Raw genomic sequence first — 18,826 nt, 5'->3', positions numbered from 1 at the left:
TTGCCTGAATACTGAGCCTTTGGAAACCTTATTTTTATAGTAATGCTACCCGTAATTCTTTTTAGCAGTTTATTATTTTAAAAATTTAGAAAGAAATCTACATGTAAATTAAAGATTCCTCATTCCTAATATCCATGGACATAGAATGAGAAAGCACACAGCACTGAGACGGAAACGTTAGTGTAGTCACAAACTTGTACCTGATCTGGACTTCATGTTGGCATCCCCATCCTTGAGATACAGAAGGTTTAATAGTTACGCAATTCAACCTCAAAGAGAAAAAGAGGGTTTGTGGAGGAGTTGCTTTTTTTGTTTTTTGGGTTTTTTGGGGGGGGTCCCTCTAGGACAGGCCTTCGCACCCCCACTTGATTTGTTTTGCACTCTTGTGGTTGGTTGTTCTGAAAACAGGAACAAAAACAGGAACAATCTGTTGTTTTCAGCAATGTTTCTAAGGATATTTACCCCTAAGCTATGTGAGTTCCAGTGATGAGCTTCCTGTTTTTGCTGGCTCAGCCTCCCCTGCCGAGGGCTGTATATACTGTGTGAGAAAGTGGAATAAAGGCTTGTCTGCAGAACCTGAATTTGTGCTGTGTGTTAATCCTGCCGTCCCTTGCTCAGAGAACTACAGTTGCCCTGCTGGCGTGGCAAAGTAGAGGTTCCACCGGGATCTGAGAAAAAATGGGTAGCGGAAGGCTTGTCCTAGGCCAGTAAGGACAGATTGGGGTAAAATGGGATCCACAAACAGTAAGAGAGAACTGGTATATCAGATATCTAAATTGTTAGAGCAACAAGGAACCGCAGTCAAACAGAGAACTATAGAGGATTGACAAGTGGAGGTTTGAACATCTCCTATTGGAAACAGGTGAAGAGACTTGCAGAAATGACTGAAAAAGGAGGGTGCCGATAGTGTCCCTATATCTACCTTTTCACTATGGATGCCCTGCTTACTGATAAAGTGAAAGTAAGACAGGAAGTTGCCATGGCTAAAGAAATACTTGACGAAATACAGGAGTAGGAGACTGTATTTCAACCTATGCGTAGGAGTTGCATAGGGACCGAAAGGAAGAGTCGGGGAACCAGGGGGATCTTTGGAATCTGGCTTAGGACCAAGGCTAGCACCAAAGTCTGCATGCTTTCAGGTGCAAAACCAGACAGCAATAATCTCTGAGTCAAAAAATGGGGAAGACAACCACAGTTCTAGTGCAGAAGATAGTTTATCTGATGAGGAAGCACAGCTAATGCAGGAAATTAAAGTACTTCAGAAAAGGCTGAATCGCTGTAAGGAAAAGGATTCCTTATGTATGCCATCAGCCCTGCCTGCTTATAATGGGAATTGGGGAAGGAGGGAGTCCCATTGGGGACTGAGAGATACATGGGAGATTAAAGAGGGCTCAAGAAGAAGGGAAGGTGTCTGTTTTCAGCTTGAGCACACAGTTCTCCAGTCATAGAGGTACCTGATCCAAACAATCCAGGACAGATACTGAGACAACATGTGGCCTTGAGCTTTAAGGAGATGAAGCAATTGAAAGAGACCGTGGTGGCAGGTGGTGCTCAGGCCCCCTTTACTCCTGCCATAGTAGAATCTTTTGCAGCATTTTAATCTTATACCTAGTGATTGGCAGTAGCTATGCTGTACGGTGCAGTACTATCTGGAGGAGATTACTTATTGTGGAGGGGAGAGTATCAAGAAAATTGTTTACAAATGGCTAGGTTAAATGCTCAAGCAGGACAGGCACAGAACAACCTAGAAATGCTAACTGGAGCAGGAGCTTATGCTGAGTTGGCCAATCAAATTTTGCTTGATCCTGCCATATATCTCCAAATGGCTGCTGTGGCTACCAAAGCTTGGAAAGCCCTGCCAAACAAGGCTGCAGGGGACCAGCTGTCAAAAGTTTTACAAGGGCCTTCAGAACCATTTCAGGACCATGCAGATAGGCTATTGCAGTTGGCAGGGAAATTGTTTGGTGATGTGACAACAGCTATGCCCATAGTTAAGCAGCTGGCATTTGAGAATGCAAATAAATACTGTAAGGAAGGCTTGCAGCCACATAAAGCAAAAAGCTTAAATGAATACATCCAGATCAGCTGAGATATTGATGGGCACTTCACTCAGGGCCAGGTAACTGCCGCTGCCATCAGGCCTAGGAAAAGACCCCGGACAACTGGAGATAAAACCTGCTTTAACTTTGGTGCCCCTGGACATTTTAAAAAGGAATGTCCACAGCTCACTCAGGGAGCTACTGCCAGACCAGGAAAGTGCCCAAGATGTAAAAGGGGGGCACAATGGGCAAATGATTGCAGATCTAAGACAGATATAGATAGAAGGCTTCTGCCAGTCCAAGGCCAACAGCACGGAAACTGGTGGAGGGCCCCGCTCCAGGGCCCCAGATCCTCAGTGTATGGAGCAATGACACCAGGAGTCAGGGGGTCCCACCCTGGCAGTAGCTGTATCCAGTTTGTTCCACAGGACAATCCTTTTGCATTGCAGACCTTGCCCGCGACATCCCAGGAAGTGCAGGACTGGACCTCAGTACCTCTGCCCGAGCAGTCTTAACAGCCCAAATGGGGGTTCAAGCTTTACCCACTAACATTTTTGGACCACTCTCTAGAGGGACCTTGGGGCTTATTTTAGGAAGAAGCAGTACCATCTTGAGGGGAATTCAAATTATCCTGGGGTTGTTGATACACTTTATCAAGGACAAAAAAAAATTATGACATTGGTTACTCAAGGAATTACAGTAATTCCTCAGAGGGATCATATTGCCCAACTGGTCTCGGTACCCCTAGTTAACACCTCCAACCCTGCATCCAGGTCCAGTGAGGGTACTAAGGGTTTTGGGTCATCTGGCACTGCAGCCTTTTGGGTAGCTCATATGAAGGAAAGGCTACGATTGGACTTGACTATTGATGGGAAGTCATTTAATGGGATTTTAGACTCTGGAGCTGATGTCTCCATCCTGTCCTTACAATCCTGGCCTAAGAAATGGCCATTAGAAAGTAGTACTGCCACCCTACAAGGAATAGGTCAAGCAAGTCTCAAGAAGAGTGCAAAAATATTAAAATGGCAGGATAATGAAAGCCATGAGGGTTACTTTCAGCCATATGTCCTACCAGGACTCCCTGTTAATCTCTGGGGAAGAGATGTCCTGAGTGAGATGGGAGCTGTCTTGACCCCTCAGCCCACTCCACAACCCCCAGCAGCCCAAATCATGCAGCAACTGGGATGGAGACCAGGGCAGGGCATGAAAAAAATCTGCAGAGCCAGTCGCAACCAGTAACACCAAGTAAAAAAAATTCCCAGACTGCTGGGAGACTAAAGTGGTCTAGGCCATTTTTAGTTAGGGTCATTTTTCCCAAGCCTGCCCCAATTCCTATAACTTGGAAATCTGATGATCCAGTTTGGGTGGAGCAGTGGCCCTTGACTCAAGGGAAATTGCAGGCTGCTCATGTCTTGGTCGAAGATCAGCTGCAGGCTGGGCACATTGTCCCCTCCACTTCCCTTTGGAATACACCCATTTTTATTGTTAAAAAGAAATCTGGAAGATGGAAACTGTTACAGGACCTCCAGACTCTTAATGAGGTGATGCAGCCTATGAGTTCTCTTCAGCAGGAATTGCCCTTCCCTTCAGCCATACCTCAGGGTTGGCATATAATTATAGTTGATTTATTGCCTTCATTTTTCTTTTAGCCTCCCTTCAGTTAATTTTAAGAAACCAGCTTTGCGATTCCATTGGATTGTACTCCCACAGGGAATGGCAAATAGTCCTCCAATTTTGCCCCTATGGGAGTCTTTTGACAGGATGGACCTGTTTTATGGGTACACATGCCTGCCTCTCCAGCGAGGGTAGTCACCCCATACTATGAAGCTATATTAAAATTGCTTTGGAAAGCTAAGGAGGTTGCTGCCTAGACATTTGGGAAGTACCCTGACAAGATTATAACACCTTATACCAAAGACCAGCTAGTACATTTACAGCAGTACCATGATTAGTGGACCCTTTTTCCCACCTCCTTTTCCAGAAGTTTTGATTCTCATTATCCTCAGCATCTATTAATGGTCCTATTCAAAAATCATCCCATTATATTCCCCTGAGTGATTAAAGGATCTCCCATACCCTCAGCTCGTGCTGTCTTTACAGATGCTTCCCCTAAAGGTAATGCAGTAGTGGTTTCTGGAGGAAAAGTATGGAAGCGTCCTGTGAAGGATGTATCAGCCCAAGCTGCAGAGGTAACAGCCTGCCTCCTTGCACTCCAGCTCGTCCCTGGGGAACCTGTAAATTTGTATACTGATAGTGTGTATATGGCCCACATCTTTAAACCATTGGAGACCTCTGCATATATATCACCTACCTCTAAGGTCCATCATTTGCTCAGCTGCATTCAGCATTTGATTTAGCAGCAGACTGAGCCTTTGTTTGTCGGACATATCCGCAGTCATACTGGCTGCCTGGGCCATTGTCAGCAGGTAATGATTTAACTGATAAACATATACATGTTTGCTTTACTTTCAACCGCGCCCAAGAAATACATGATAAATTTCACCTTAATGCACGCTGCCTTCGACATCATACTCGATGCACGCGAGAAGTAGCACAAGCCATTACATCATCTTGTCCTCAGTGTGCTCCTTTCCTAAGCAACCCCAATTTAGGAGTTAACCCATGAGGATTACGACCAAATCAGTTATGGCAGATGGATGTTACACACCTGCCTGCTGCAGGGAAACTTAAGTTTGTCCATGTATCAGTAGACGCCTTTTCAGGAGTAATTTTCGCATCCTTGCATTCGGGATAATGAGCAACAGATACTATTGCACACTGCCTATCTGCTTTTGCCTATATGGGCAAACCTGAGGTTATTAAGACAGATAATGGCCCAGCATATATCAGGAAAAAAAAATTATCCTTTTGTTCATTCTATGAAATTTCCTATAAAACAGGCATCCCATATAACCCAATGGATCAAGCAATTGTTGAACGAGCCAATCAGACCCTCAAGCAATATTTTCAAAAAATAAAAAGGGAGGAATTAATATTCTCCCCAGCAACTCAAATATCCACCATTCTCTTTATTTTAAATTTTTTGACTGTGGATGCTGAAGGGCGCTTGTCTATGGAGCGCCATACACAAGTTAGGGCTCAGAGCCTAAGATGGGTTTGTTGGAAAGATCTGCAAACAGGAACATGGATGGAACCAACCCCCCTGTTGGCAAAGGTGAGGGGGGCTCTATGTGTTTTTCCTCCAGGAGTGGATAAACCAATTTGGGTTCCAGAGCAGTGTGTACAGCCAGTGACCCAGGATGAGGACCTCGACGCTCTTTCTGCTTCAGGTGATGACTCTGGTAACAACAACAGAATCATGGGTGATTGGGAGTTTGGTGAGAAACCCCCAACTTTTAATGCCAGTTAGTAAAAATAGCCCCCTCTTTCCTTCACTTTTTGCTGGCAACATAACAGTGGGGACAGCTTCAGCCCAAGTTGATCCTGAACAGGGAAACAGTACAGCTGCCTTTCCATTAATGGATGCTCTTTGTCTTATTTTTTATTATTATTTATTTATTTATTAAAGATTTCTGCCTCCTCCCCGCCACCACCTCCCATTTCCCTTCCCCTCCCCCAGTCAACTCCCCCTCCTCCATCAGCCCAAAGAGCAGTCAGGGTTCCCTGACCTGTGGGAAGTCCAAGGACCACCCACCTCCTTCCAGATCTAGTAAGGTGAGCATCCAAACAGCCTAGGCTCCCACAAAGCCAGTACATGCAGTAGGATCAAAACCCACTGCCATTGTTCTTGACTTCTCAGCAGTCCTCATTGTCCGCTATGTTCAGAGAGTCCGGTTTTATCCCATGCTTTTTCAGACCCAGTCCACCTGGCCTTGGTGAGTTCCCGATATAACATCCCCATTGTCTCAATGTGTGGGTACACCCCTCGCGGTCCTGAGTTCCTTGCTCGTGCTCTCTCTCCTTCTGCTCCTGATTTGGACCTTGAGATTTCAGTCCAGTGCTCCAATGTGGATCTCTGTCTCTATATCCTTTCATCGCCTGATAAAGGTTAATATTCATGAGGATGCCTATATGTTTTTCTTTGGGTTCACCTTCTTATTTAGCTTCTCTAGGATCACGAATAATAGGCTCAATGTCCTTTATTTATGGCTAAAAACCAATTATGACTAAGTACATCCCATGTTCCTCTTTTTGGGTCTGGCTTACCTCACTCAGGATAGTGTTTTCTATTTCCATCCATTTGCATGCAAAATTCAAGAAGTCATTGTTTTTTACTGCTGAGTAGTACTCTAGCGTGTATATATTCCATACTTTCTTCATCCATTCTTCCATTGAAGGGCATCTAGGTTGTTTCCACTCTTTGTCTTATTAATCTTAGTAACCTGTCATTGGTGAAGGAGTCCTCCTTTCATCATGGATGTTTATTATTCCATAATGCTTCTTTTGCAGAATTTACTAATAATCATATTCATAGTAGGGTGAGAGAATTTAGAAAATACTGCATCCCATCCTGAAAGAGGATTTTAAAACAAATATAACATATATCTATGGTCCCAAGCCTGCTCCTTGGTGTTGGGATGCTGATGGAGATTTTAATCTCCACCCCACAGTTATGTGGAGAAAATGTATCACTCCAGAGCCTGATTTGTTAAAAGGAAGGAAAGACATGTGGTGGTATGGCCATAGGCCCACAATGAAAAATTCCACCTTTTCCAGGTATTAGTAATTGTTTTTAATGCCGCTCCCAGTTTTAACCAAACAGATCTTTTTGAAACCTCTCTAAAGATATATTATACTGCTGGATGCAATATGACATTTTGATCCTCTGCTTGTGTTCTTACCCCATTTTTCTTTGTATTGTGGAATGGCACTTTGGAGGGTGATATTCTTAATTGTTCTTCCAGGATCTGCAAGCTGGGTAATTGCTGGGACAGTTCTGATGGAGCTTTGATCGTTCAAGTGTCTGCTGTGATTCCTCTGCCAGTGCCTCAAGAACATCAGGAGACCATCCTTTATCAACAGCGGTGAGACTTTGGGATAACAGCTACAATTGTTCTTGCTATTGCTGTTGCTACCACTGTGGCTACAGTTGCTAGAGTTGCCACTTCTCAGATGGCTGTGACTGCAGAGACTGTGGATCAGCTGTCTGGAAGGGTTAGCAAGGCCCTGCAGACACAGAATGCTCTGAACTCTCCTATTAGATTTGGACTTTTAAATTTAAATCAACAAACTGCACTTTTGCAGGAACAGGTAGATTCCCTTTGGCTCCTGCAACAAATGTCTTATACATTATACCTGCTAATGTTGTAAATGCTTCTGATATGGTTAAACAGTTAAATGCATATTTGAATGGCCCTTGGAATTCCTCCTTTTTGAATTTTACCCTGCAGACAGCTTATCATATTGTTAGTATTAATAGCACACGGGTCCCTGCTGTGTCTGGATCCAGTCGGTGGACTGCCATGGCCCAGTTGGGTCCAGAAATTGTCCGGAATGCTCTCACTTGTGCTGATATTGTTATTGGGGTTATCTGTTTTTGGATTCTCTGCCACTTTTGCGGCAATCCCACACACAGCACACTTTCACTCAAGAAGTGTTGCTCGGGCTGTCTTTTGGTAATCAGGAAGTGCCACAAGTCTGGTTGCAGATGCTGCAGAAGTCATGAGGGATCCCTACAAAGGGAAACTATCCTAGTATAGAGAGCTCGCCTAAGACAGGGATTAAGGCCTCCCGTAGACGAGCAAGAGTCTCTATCTGGGGGAGTCCTAAGATAGGGGCTCTCATGCTTTTAAAATAAAAAGGGGGGAATTGTTGGGTCCCTTGAGGGCAGGCCTTCACACCCCCCACTTGATCTGTTTTGCACTCTTGTGGTTGGTTGTTCTGAAAACAGGAACAAAAACAGGAACAATCTGTTGTTTTCAGCAATGTTTGTAAGGATATTTACCCCTAAGCTATGTGAATTATGGTGATGAGCTTCCTGCTTTTACTGGCTAAGCCTCACCTGCTGAAGGCTGTATATACTGTGTGAGAAAGTGGATTAAAGGCTTGTCTGCAGAACCTGAATTTGTGCTGTGTGTTAATCCTGCCGTCCCTCGCTCATAAGAACTACAGTTGCGGTGCTGGCATGGCAAAGTTTTTTGTTTGTTTTGTTTTTGTTTGTTTTGGATTTTGGTTTCTTGAGACAGGATTTCTCTGTCGCTTTGGGGCCTGTCCTGGAACTAACTCTTGTAGGCCACCTCCCTAGTGCTGGTAGGAATAAAGGCATGTGCCACCACAGCCCAGTGAGAAAAAGTTTTTAAAAAGTATGTGGGAAGTGTGTGAAATTGATGTAATCAGCAGGAGGTGATGCAATCCTACTATTATTTCTCCTGAGAACTTGGGGCCTGTGGAAATCTAAGCTGAATGCTGGGAGGAAGCTGCTTGTTGGTTCCTGGCTGTTCAGCCCCAAAATAATCACACAGAAACTATATTAATTAAATCACTGTTTTGCCTATAAGCTCTAACTTGTTATTGGCTAACTCTTACATCTTAGTTTAACCCATTTCTAGTAATCTGTGTATTGCCACGAGGCTGTGGCTTACTGGCTAAAGTTTAGGCACTAAAATCAGAACTCTGGCATTAGTGCCATGGCTTCTCTCTGACTCCGCCTCACAAACCTTCCATTTCAAGGATGGGTATGCCAACATGAAGTACAGATCAGGTACAAGTTAGTGTCTGCACCAACGTTTCTGTCTCTGTGTTATGTACACAGTCCTGGGTTGAAACCATCAGGGTATCAGCTATGAAACCCCCTGCTGAGAGAACTTAACTATTAGGTGAAAATTTGGGCATACAGATAGCAACAAACTGTTGGCATTGTTTCAGTAAACTAAAAAAGAATAAAACGGAACTTGGGACAATAGTCTATCACATTGATGCATAGGCATCCCCCAAATACTGAGAAATAGTCTAAGAAAGTGTGCTTTTAATAATATGTGACATTAAGCTGAATTCCTTTAGAAGGTAAGACAGCTAGAAACATGCCTGATACCTGTGAACATGGACATCACTGTTACGAATATATGTTTTTAAAAGTTTATTCTTGTAATGATACGTGTGAGACAGGTATTGATGGCCATGCTGACTAAGCCAGTTAAAAGTTTTAAGTCCAAAATAAAACTAAATCTTAAAAAAACTGATTGTGATAATAATATGAGCCAGGTGGTGGCAGTGCACGCCTTTTATTCCAGCACTCAGGAGGCAGAGGCAGACAAATCTCTGTGAGTTCAAGGCCATCCTGGTCTACAGAGTGAGTTCCAGGACAGGCTCCAAAGCTATACAGAGGAACCTTGTCTCAGAAAACCAAAAAAAAAAAAAGTTTTAAATCCTTGCTATTGATGGCCAGACCAAGAATGGGCTTGTACCTCTGAAAATTCTCTTGTTATCCAAGCTCAGGGATGCAGCAATTTTTGAAAAGATTTATTATGTATGCAGTGTTCTGTCTATATGCCAGAAGAGGGCACAAGATCTCATTATCGATGGTCGTGAGCCACCATGTGGTTGTTGGGAACTGAACTCAGGACCTCTGGAAGAGCAACCAGTGCTCTGAACTACTGAGCTATCTCTCCAGCCCCAGGATACAGCATTTTAAAAGGCAGAAACCACAAAGACCATAATATACATCAAAGTTAGCTGAGTTAGTTCATTCCAGCAGAGCATAAGTTATTTTGGACATAATTTGCCAATTTTGGTTAATAACACCAGAACTGTGGTTAAAGCCATGGAAATCTCAAATGTGTTGGCAAGGCAGATATGACCACTGTGGGAAAGGAAGTAGAGGGCCAAAAACTGTCTAAGTAGACAAACTAGAGTCAGAACAGGCAGGTGTTCATTACCTTAGTCATTTCAATTCTTTGCTGTCTTCCCTGAGGCTAGGGAGATTTCTTCCTCTGCTGCTGCTCTTGGCAGTTTGAAGTTCTGTGGAGGCTTTGTTGCTGTGTGCTGAACAATATGTAAACTCTTGAGAAATAAGATCACCATCAGGATCGGGCCAGCTAGGATACACGCATCTTTGTCTCATGATCTGCCTTTGAAGGACATTGATCGCATTGAGTAGCTACTGGCTTACCATTTCCTATTTAGGTAGTGGCTTCTTAAGTGTTCTGCGGAGACAGTATTTCTGGCAGCTTTCAAGGTCCCCAATTCCAGACTAGATTATTGACTACTGAGTTTCTTATGTTTCCTCAGCCTCACATTTAGTGCTTTATTGTGTCTGATTATGTCATCCTGCTATGACAGGAGCTGAAGGAGCAGATTGCATGTTTCTTGGGGGACACGCTACAGTTAGAGGAGACTCATTTTGGGGGAGGTGTAGTAGGAGCCGCAGGGCTGCTTCCCGCCACCCGGCTAGCTTTTCCTGAAATAATTACATGGAAACTCTATTCTTTTAAACACTGTCTAGCCCATATCTGTCGCCTCTTATTAGCTAATTCTCCAGAGTCTGTGTTGTTGTCTCCGTGCCTCTTTACCCCCCCTGCCCCACAGGAACTGGGGGTCACACAACCGGCAGCAACAACTGGCACCCAGCGTAGATGAACCTTTTCCTTTTGCTTGCCTTTTGGGTTCTCCTAATACTCATTTTGGGCATTTTCTTTCTTGTTTGCTGCTCTCACTGCCATTCCCAGAGTGACTCTCCACCAGCCAGGGTCTTGAGTTTACCCCCTTTGGCTGTTTTCGGTGAGTTGAGCCCTTCTTTTGCTTTCCATTTCCTTGCTTTCCCCTGTTTGTCTTCCTGGTTAGGAACTCTCCATCGTGACAGGGTTGATCCTGGTACCTCCACAGAAGTGCTGATCACCCAGGAGGTAGAACCAATAAACGACCCTCCAACTGGTCCTTTTGCCTGGAGACACTGTGTGAGTGTATGGTTGTGGCTTAACAAATCACACAAGTCCCTCACCACAAGCAGCACTCTCCGTTGGGTCTGCAAACACTACTTTCCCCTTCCCATCTGTCCTTGTCCTTGTCTTCATGCGGACTCCCTCCTTCGAGGACTGAGAGCAACTGATGACTTTTGCCCAGGGCCATTCTCTGGGATTATCTGAAGGTTCTCTTGCTTTAATGGGGAGTTCCGACTGCTCTTCAGAGTGTGGACTTTTGGACCTTTTCTATCCACTTCTCTCCCGTAACATCCGGTTATGTGACCACCAGCTAAGAGCCATCAGGGCGGTGGCCAGTCTCTTAATTCATGGAAAGGCTTTGAATGTTCGACTGTGGTTGAATCCCCTTTCCCTTCTGGGATTGGAACGTTCTGGGATTGGAAGTAGATGACTGCTACTTCCACTAGTTTGGCTGAGATGCAGTTGTTCCTGCTCACCCTGTGTCTTCTGGTCATTTTCTTCTTTGCTGCCCCTCCTCACAGGCTCCTCCTGGGGTCCATCATGATTGGTGTCCTGTCCCCAGAGGATGGGGTCTTCCTTCTCCACCAGTGTTGCCACCACTCCCTCCCCCAATTTGGTAAGAGTTCTGTGAGTTCCATGTGAGGGCTGCTGCCCTGGATCTTGCCTACTCTTTTTGCCTCTACCTGGTCTCCCACACACAATATGCAGAGCCTGGAGCAGAAGCTGCCTTTTCTGGCCATTTTGCTGAGCTATTCCTACAGTTCAAAGCTGAGGTGGCCTGGGCCTCGGGCTGACTCTCCCTACCTGTCTTGGCCCCATTGAGCCCTGGTGTGGCGATTGCACCACCACATGACTTGTCCCTTGACAGCTGCAGGGTAGGAGGGTCCCTGGCTGTGTTGGGCCCATCTCTATCTTCTGAGGACTTAGCTGGTCCCCCTCCTTCCTCAGTCTCTTCCTCCTCTACAATGTCCTCAAAGTCAAAGCTCAAGAAATGCTTTTCCCTCCATTCAGTGGGTGACTCAGTCAGAGGTTCTGTACCAAGCACCCTGCAGTTGCAAGGAGTCACTGACTCTTCCTCCCCAATTAGGCCTTGGAGACCACATCAGGCCCTCCAGTCCTAGGTGAAAACAGCACCTCCCACTCCTTGGTTGTGCTGGGACAGTTGGTAGGGTATTGACTAGTGATGGCACGTCCTCTGGGAGAGATGGACTGAGACGTTGAGGGAGAACCTTGAAAGATGGAGCAGGAATGGTACAGAGAGAAGAGCTGCTCAGTTTTATGGGGGCTGAAGAAGCTGCCCCTGACCCAGCAAGAGTGGGTCATGGAGAAAAGGCGGCTGGGCTGACCTCAGGGGGAAGAGGGCATCCTCAGTGACAGAAGTGTCACCTAATGCTCAGAAGTGAAGGAAATGAAAAAGGAAGAAGTTGCTTGGAGTTCTTTATACCACCCAAGGCATCCCAGCCATGACTCAGCATTCCCTGTTCTACTGTCACTGATATCTGCACAGCCACTGCCATAGAGATGCCTAACAGGGAGAATATGCTTGTTATTAAGGTAGATGGCCCTTCAGAGTATATTCTGGAGACAACTAACTGATGTACTTCATGTAAAGGCCTGAGTATCTGACATCCAGGAGTGCCTAAGCTCAGGACTCTGCCTTGCTATCAACCCCATTCTATGACCCTTCCTGTGGCCCCTGGGACCTCCTCCCTCACAAAGGATAACACAGACAGCATGGCTGAATCATTCAGAGAGTCTGCCCAGCTAGGATCTGCTGCTGGGACCCAGCAAGAGTAACAAACGCTTGTAGCAGGGAGCTTATAGGGGCCTTTCCAACCAGTCATCAGCATCCTCCCCCCCCACCCAGTTCTGCCTCCATTGCTGCTTCCCACTTTGACTCAATGGAACTGCTTCCTCCGAAATTGCCCCCTCACATTCCCATTGAGGAGGAGACCCCAGCAGGGACAGTTTATCCCCTCTCAATCCTCTCCCCTCCCCTCCCCTGGATACTCCAGAAGTAGCTACAGGGTCATTCCTATTCCAGGGGGAATCAGAAGGTGCTGAGGGGGATCAGCCCCTCTCAGGATATCCTTGGTTCCATGGCATGCTCTCTCGACTCAAGGCTGCCCAGGTGGTGCTGGAAGGAGGCACTGGCTCCCTTGGTGTCTTCCTAATATGTCACAGTGAGACAAGATGTGATGAATATGTCCTCACTTTCAACGCCCAGGGCAAGGCCAAGCACCTGTGTTTGTTACAATATGAATGAATGAGGAGGGTCAGTGCCAGATCCAATATCTGTGGTTCTAGTCCATTTTCGATAAGCTTGAGTGCTTCTGAGTGCATCCCATTCCTGTGGAGTCTGGAGGCCCCAGCAATGTTGTCCTTGTCATCTATGAGCTCTCCCAGTGGCAGCAGGGCCAGGAACAGGCTGGGAGCCATGCAGGGGCATGCAAGGGTGACAGATAATCCCTGATTCTTGTTACTTTAAGCAAGTACTCAGACAATGGCCCATGCAGCTTCAAACCGATGACAATTGGTACTCCATGTTAAAGGCTATTCTTGACCCCTCAGTTTTCCTCCAATGGGTCTGATGCAGCAGAGACCCAAGCCCATACAAATTTGAAATTTGTACTTAATGTCACCTTTGACATGCTTACTGGCAGTGGACAATACACTGACCCTGCCTCACAATCCATGATTGGCTTACATCTCTATTTCCAATAAGTGTCTGACCTAGCCTTCAAGGCCCTCAAACTTTGTACACCCGAGGACTGAGGAGGAGAGTCATCTGTCTATGTGTTACTTTCATTGCTTAATAAAGAAACTGCCTTGGCCCTTTGATAGGACAGAAAATTAGGTAGGCAGGGAAGACAGAACAGAATGCTGGGAGAAAGAAGGCAGTGAGACAGACGCTATAGCTCTCCTCTCCAAGATGGACGCAGGTTAAGATCCTTCCTGGTAAGCCATCCCCTCATGGTGCTGCCCAGATTATTAGAAATGGGTTAATCAAGATGTGAGAATTAGCCATTAAGAGGCTAGAGCTAATGGGCCAAGCAGTGTTTAAAAGAATACAGTGGCCTCCCTGCCCAGCCTGCTAGGACGCTGGGACCGAATCCGAACCGGGAGGACAAAGGGGTGGCCGGTAGCTCCTTTGTTCCCATAGCCTGCCCGCAGCGAGCGGGGTGGGCCCTTTGTTCGCGAGCTAACCAAGAAGCGCGGAGTTTCGATCTGGGCACCTCTGGGCACCGAGTGAAACATCATTGTGGAGAAACATCTCTGGGGAGTGACATCACTGGGAAGGTACATCAGTGGGCAAGAAGACCTGATCCTGTAAAAGAAGATCCAAAGGGGAGTATTGGGAGGAAGAGATGGGCAGATGCCAATGCAGGAATTCTCCCAACACGAACCACCAACATGAAAAACAACACGAAACCACGAGAAGCCAGTGACCCCACAACAGGAGGACATGAACAGCTTAATCAAGAAGAAGTAGAAAAAACGGACTTCATGAAAGTGATTGACACCCTTAAACAGCATATAAAAAATGCCCTTATAGAAATGGATGAGAAGTATAATAGAAAGTTCGAGGAATTGAGTAAATCAGTGAATGATACCCTAGGAAACCAAGGAAAAACAATCAAGCAGATAAAGGAAACAGTTCATGACTTGAAAACTGAAATGGAGGCAAAGAAGAAAACACAAACAGAGGGCCGGCTGGACATGGAAAATCTAGGTAAACGAATAGAGACTACAGAATCAAGTATAACCAGCAGAATACAAGAGATAGAAGAAAGAATCTCAGATTCTGAGGATAACATAGAGAAAATAAACACTCTGATCAAAGAAAACAGCAAGTCCAACAAACTCTCATCACAAAACATTCAGGAAATATGGGACACAGTAAAAAGACCAAACCTAAGAATAATTGGAGTAGAAGAAGGAGAAGAAATGCAGCTCAACGGTACAGAAAATATACTTAATAAAATTATAGAAGAAAACTTTCCCAACCTGAAGACAGATGTACCTATGAAGGTTCAAGAAGCATACAGAACACCAAAGAGGCTGGATCAAAAGAAAACATCCCCTCGCCATATAATAATCAAAACACAAAATATACAGAATAAAGAAAGAATATTAAGAGCCGCAAAGGAAAAAGGCCAAGTTACTTATAAAGGTAAACCTATCAGACTTACACCTGACTTCTCTATGGAAACCATGAAAGCCAGAAGGTCCTGGATAGATGTTCTCCAAAAACTAAGAGACCACGGATGCAAGCCCAGACTACTATATCCAGCCAAACTTTCATTCACTATAAATGGAGAAAACAAAATTTTCCAGGAAAAAAACAAATTTAAACAATACGTAGCCACAAATCCAGCCTTACAGAAAATAATAGAAGGAAAATCACTAACCAAGGAGTCCAACAATGACCACAATAACTCAGATATCTAGAGACTCTTCACCAGTGCAAATCAAAGAAGGAAAACACAAACCCTACTACTAAAAAAGTGACCGGAGTTAACAACCACTGGTTGTTATCACTTAATATCAATGGGCTCAACTCACCTATAAAAAGGCACAGGCTAAGAGATTGGATTAGAAAACAGGATCCAACATTCTGCTGTCTACAAGAAACACACCTCAACCACAAAGACAGGCACCTACTCAGAGTAAAGGGCTGGGAAAAGGCTTATCAAGCAAATGGACCTAAGAAACAAGCAGGTGTGGCCATACTAATTTCTAACAAAGTTGACTTCAAACTTAAATCAATCAGAAGAGATGGAGAGGGACATTTTATACTCATAACAGGAACAATTCATCAGGAAGGAGTCTCAATCCTGAATATCTATGCCCCTAATATAAAAGCACCCACGTACGTAAAAGAAACATTAGTAAAACTCAAGCCAGTCATCAAACTGCACACGCTAATAGTAGGAACTTCAACACTCCTCTCTCACAAATGGACAGGTCAATCAGACAGAAACCTAACAGGGAAATAAGAGAATTAATGGAGCTAATGAAGCAAATGGACTTAACAGACATCTATAGATTATTCCACCCAAAGAGGAAAGAATATACCTTCTTCTCTGCAGCTCATGGAACCTTCTCGAAAATTGACCACATACTTGGTAACAAAGCTAACTTACACAGTTACAAAAAAATATTAGTAACCACCTGTGTCTTATCAGATCACCATGGATTAAAGTTAGAATTCAACAACAATGCTACCCCCAGAAAGCCTACAAACTCATGGAAATTGAACAGTCAACTACTGAACCATACCTGGATTAAGGAAGAAATAAAGAAAGAAATTAAAGTCTTCCTTGAATTCAATGAAAATAAAGAAACAACATACTCGAACTTATGGGACACTATGAAAGCAGTCCTGAGAGGAAAGTTCATAGCACAAAGTGCCCACCTAAAGAAAACAGAGAAAGCACATATTTGAGACTTAACAGCCCACTTGAAAGCACTAGAAAAAAAAAGAAGCAGACTCACCTAGGAGGAGTAGAAGACTGGAAATAATCAAATTGAGGGCTGAAATCAACAAAATAGAAACACAGAAAACAATCCAAAGAATCAATGAAACAAAAAGCTGGTTCCTGGAGAAAATCAACAAGATTGATAAACCCCTATCCAAACTAATCAAACGACAGAGTGAGAACACGCAAATTAATAAGATCAGAAAGGAAAAGGGGGACATAACCACAGACACAGAGGAAATTCAGAGAATCATTAGATCTTACTACAAAAGCCTGTATGCCACAAAACTGGAAAATGTAAAAGAAATGGACGCTTTTTAAGATAAATACCATTTACCAAAACTAAACCAGGACCAGGTGAACAATCTAAACAGACCTGTAAGTCGCGAAGAATTAGAAGCTGTTATCAAAAACCTCCCTACCAAAAAAAGCCCAGGACCAGATGGTTTCAATGCAGAATTCTACCAGAACTTCCAAGAAGACCTAATACCTATACTCCTTAATGTATTCCACAATATAGAAACAGAAGGGTCATTACCAAATTCCTTTTATGAAGCCACAATTACTCTGATACCAAAACCACTCAAAGACTCAACCAGGAAAGAGAACTACAGGCCAATCTCACTCATGAATATCGACGCAAAAATCCTCAACAAAATACTGGCAAATCGAATCCAAGAACACATCCGAAAAATTATCCATTATGATCAAGCAGGCTTCATTCCTGAGATGCAGGGCTGGTTCAACATACGAAAATCTATCAATGTAATCCAGCATATAAATAAACTGAAAGAAAAAAACCATATGATCATTTCATTAGATGCTGAAAAAGCATTTGACAAAATTCAACATCCATTTATGTTAAAAGTCTTGGAGAGATTAGGGATACAAGGGTCATACCTAAATATAATAAAAGCTATATACAGCAAGCCGACAGCTAACATCAAATTAAACGGAGAGAAACTCAAAGCCATCCCACTTAACTCAGGAACACGGCAAGGCTGTCCACTCTCGCCATACCTCTTCAATATAGTGCTTGAAGTTCTAGCAATAGCAATAAGACAACATAATGGGATCAAGGGGATTCGAATTGGAAAGGAAGAAGTGAAACTTTCGTTATTTGCAGATGATATGATAGTGTACATAAGCGACCCCAAAAACTCCACCAAAGAACTTATACAGCTGATAAACAGCTTTAGTAATGTGGCAGAATACAAGATCAACTCCAAAAAATCAGTCGCCCTCTTATACACAAAGGATATGGAAGCAGAGAGGGAAATCAGAGAAGCTTCACCATTCACGATAGCCACAAACAGCATAAAATATCTTGGGGTAAATCTAACCAAGGAAGTGAAAGATCTATTTGACAAGAACTTTAAGGCATTGAAGAAAGAAATTGAAGAGGATACCAAAAAAATGGATGGACCTCCCTTTCTCTTGGATTTTGAGGATCAACATAGTAAAAATGGCAATTCTACCAAAGGCAATTTATAGATTCAATGCAATCCCCATCAAGATCCCATCAAAATTCTTCACATATCTGGAGAGGACAATAATCAACTTTATATGGAAAAACAAAAAACCCAGGATAGCCAAAACAATCCTATACAATAAAGGATCTTCTGGAGGCATTACCATCCCTGACTTCAAACTCTATTACAGAGCTACAGTAATGAAAACAGTGTGGTACTGGCATAAAAACAGAGAAGTCGACCAATGGAATCGTATAGAAGACCCAGATTTTATCCCACAAACCTATGAACACCTCATTTTCGATAAAGGAGCTAAAAGTATACAATGGAAGAAAGAAAGCATCTTCAACAAATGGTGCTGGCACAACTGGATGTCAACCTGTAGATGAATGAAAATAGACCCATATCTCTCACCGTGCACAAAACTCAAGTCCAAATGGATTAAAGACCTCATTATCAGCCCGAACACACTGAACCTGATAGAAGAGAAAGTGGGAAATACCCTACAACAGATGGGCACAGGAGATCGCTTCCTATGTATAACCCCAGAAGCACAGACATTAAGGGCAACATTGAATAAATGGGACCTACTTAAACTGAGAAGCTTCTGTAAAGCAAAGGACATGGTCACTAAGACACAAAGGCAACCTACTGACTGGGAGAAGATCTTCACCAACCCCGCAACAGACAAAGGTCTGATCTCCAAAATATATAGAGAACTCAAGAAACTAGACTTTAAAATGCTAATTAACCCAATTAAAAAATGGGGCACTGAACTGAACAGAGAATTCTCAACAGAAGAAGTTCAAATGGCCAAAAGACACTTAAGGTCGTGCTAAACTTCCTTAGCAATCAGGGAAATGCAAATCAAAACAACTTTGAGATATCATCTTACACCTGTCAGAATGGCTAAAGTCAAAAACACCAAGGATAACCTTTGCTGGAGAGGCTGTGGAAGAACGGGTACCCTCATCCACTGCTGGTGGGAATGCAAT

The 18,826-nt window shown here is 43.9% G+C and overlaps 1 pseudogene; it reads left to right on the top strand.

The window, feature by feature from the left end:
* Positions 1-11,416: 11,416 nt before the first annotated feature.
* Positions 11,417-13,342, top strand: LOC121444725 (annotated as a pseudogene).
* Positions 13,343-18,826: the final 5,484 nt, after the last annotated feature.

This window comes from Microtus oregoni, unplaced genomic scaffold (genome assembly GCF_018167655.1).
Source record: "Microtus oregoni isolate MIOR12 unplaced genomic scaffold, Mior012 000138F_ref0000102, whole genome shotgun sequence".
Classification (NCBI taxonomy): domain Eukaryota; kingdom Metazoa; phylum Chordata; class Mammalia; order Rodentia; family Cricetidae; genus Microtus; species Microtus oregoni.
This window is presented reverse-complemented; position numbering and strand designations above follow the sequence as displayed.